The sequence below is a fragment of the Oryx dammah genome, unplaced genomic scaffold, assembly GCF_014754425.2.
Source record: "Oryx dammah isolate SB20612 unplaced genomic scaffold, SCBI_Odam_1.1 HiC_scaffold_5396, whole genome shotgun sequence".
NCBI lineage: Eukaryota > Metazoa > Chordata > Mammalia > Artiodactyla > Bovidae > Oryx > Oryx dammah.
The window spans coordinates 1-2,536 of NW_024075255.1; the positions used below are offsets into that span (position 1 = coordinate 1).

The 2,536-nt window shown below is 54.9% G+C and overlaps 1 pseudogene; it reads left to right on the forward strand.

Moving 5' to 3' along the window:
- Positions 1-683: 683 nt before the first annotated feature.
- On the forward strand, positions 684-1,884 carry LOC120859971 (annotated as a pseudogene).
- Positions 1,885-2,536: the final 652 nt, after the last annotated feature.

Sequence of the window (2,536 nt, forward strand, 5' to 3'; positions counted from 1 at the left end):
TTTTGAGTGACATTTTACATTTTCATTTGGGACTAATGATTATAGTTCCTGTATTTTATAGTTTTGTGATTTAACTAGCTTAAAAGGTTTTTGGGCTTTCTTTTTGTTTTACAAGGTAAAAACTGTTTTGAAGTTGATGGAATACAAAAATAAAAAATGTGTAGAATATTTTAAAGAATGGAGGCTTTGTTCTGAATGTGAGTGCTTTGCTCCAATGAAACAAATGGTAATGACATTTGTAGAAGAGACACACAGTGAAAGGTACATCTTTTTATTAAGTGACATGTCAGCACCCATTAGGTGAGTTATTGGTTGGAGTTTAGAGACAGGCCATGGTGGTCTAAACTCCTTACTTCTGTTTTCAGCCCTTCAGAAATAATCAGAAGTTTTCTCTGAAGAGAGTGGGGTCAGCTGTCAGACTGGTAGGTGTCTACTGGCCAGCAGGGCAGGGATTAAATGCAGCAGCAGTAGACATGGGATGGGGCAAGAGATCACCTTGTCCCTTTGTTGCTGCCCAAAGAGGGGCTTGTCAAGGTGCCAGTGGGGCAAAAGCTGTGACTTTGTGGCCAGAAGTTGTCTCTGACCCTGCCTTGGGTTCTCTGAGTGTGGAGGAACAGCAAGGTCACCCAGGATCTTGGCCAGAGAAGGACGCCCCCCACCCTGGCATCTGACATCCTCCCCAGGACTCGTTCCGGAGTAGATTCTTCAGGTTTGGCGTCCGGGCCCCACCCTGACTCCTGGAACTGGCCAGCCAGAGCCTCGTGCGGAATGAGGCCTTGGACATCACAGCCCTGGAGGAGCTGCCCATCGAGCACTTCCCGCCGCAGTTTAAGGCGGCCTTTGCTGGGAAGCACACCCGTGCCGTGAAGGCGATGGTGCAGGCCTGGCCCTTCCCCTGCCTCCCGCTCGGGGCCATGATGAAGGACCACCAACCTCATCTGGAGACCTTCCAGGCTGCACTCGACGGCCTGGACGTCCTGCTTGCTCAGGAGGTCCGCCCCAGGTAAGGTCGACCTGGCAGAACGGTGGGGCCTGGGGGTGTGAGCAAGATGCGGCCAGGGCAGGAGGATCACCTGGAAGAGGCATTCGGGTGTACAGGACGAGTTGAGGGGCAGAGGGGACAAAAGGCATGTGGCCCTCCCCCAGTGTCCCTTAAAGTGGGGACCAAGGCGGGCCGGGAGGCCAGAGGAGCTGTGGCATGTGGAGTGCAGAGCCCTCGCAGGGTCCCGGTGCCCGCTGACCTCTGCACAGCTCAGTGTGTGCCCCGTGGCCCCGCAGGTGGTGGAAGATGCAGGTGCTGGACTTGCACTGGAATGCGCACCAGGACTTCTGGGCCCTGTGGTGTGGCATCAAGGCCAGCGTTTGCTCGCTGCTGGAGCCCGAGCCGGCCCAGCCCATGCAGAAGACGCGCAGGGTGGAGGCGCAGGTGGGGCTGATGCCGGCACGGGCCCCTGTTGAGGTGCTGCTCGACCTGTGCCTCAAGGAGGACACCCTGGACGAGACCCTCAGCTACCTGTTGAAGAAGGCCAAGCAGAGGAGGAGCCTGCTGCACCTGTGCTGCCAGAAGCTGAGGATCTTCAGCATCCCCGTGCAGAGCATCAGGAGGATGCTGAGGCTGGTGCAGCTGGACACCGTCCAGGACCTGGAGGTGAACTGCACCTGGAAGGTGGCCACACTGGGCAGGTTCCTGCTGCACCTGGGCCGGATGGGCAACTTGTGTCAACTGCTGCTGTCTCATGTCCACGTGTTGCCGCACACCACCCCCGACAAGAAGGAGCACTGGGTTGGCCAGCTCACCACCCACTTCCTGAACCTGCCCCACCTGCAGGAGCTCTACCTGGACTCCATCACCTTCTTGGAGGGCCACCTGCACCGGGTGCTCAGGTGAGCGGTGGTGCCAGCTCCACAGTCCAGAACAGGCCTCTCTCATTTTGTGCCATCTGGGGACATTGCCAGGGTGCATGGGTCACTGGGAAGTCCTCACAGTGCCGCCACCGCTCTGTCCCTGGGCGTCCTGCCGGGTCACCTCCCTGGTCAGGGTCAGAGGTGTGGCCTACGTTAGATGTTGTCAAGGGAGACTTCTTGCTGGGAGTCCACATAGTGGCGGTCAGGTGTGATGCCCATGGGAATTCTTTCTGAGAGAGTGATGTCTTAGCTGAGATGATGACAGATAACTAAGAGAGAAAGCCATTGGTCCATCAGGTGTCAGGTTAGAAGTCCGAAGCTCTGTTTCTCCCTCCCACCTGCCACTTCTGTCCTTAGTTATTTTAGGGTCGAGGTGAGCTATGGGAAGTGGGTGATTCTGGAGATGACAAAGAGGCATCAGGAGGGGAACATTGTGGCTCCTATCAGTCCAGAGAAGAGAAAAAGTCAATGAGCATCATTGTTCAAGTGGCTCCATTAGCTTTAAGTTCAAATTACAATTGTTATTTTCCTCCCAGACTTCTGAATACATAGGAAATCCTCAGTAACAGGTTATCGCTCTGCCTTGATAAAAGCTGAGAGGATGCAGCCTAGTCTGTCTGTAAAATCAGTT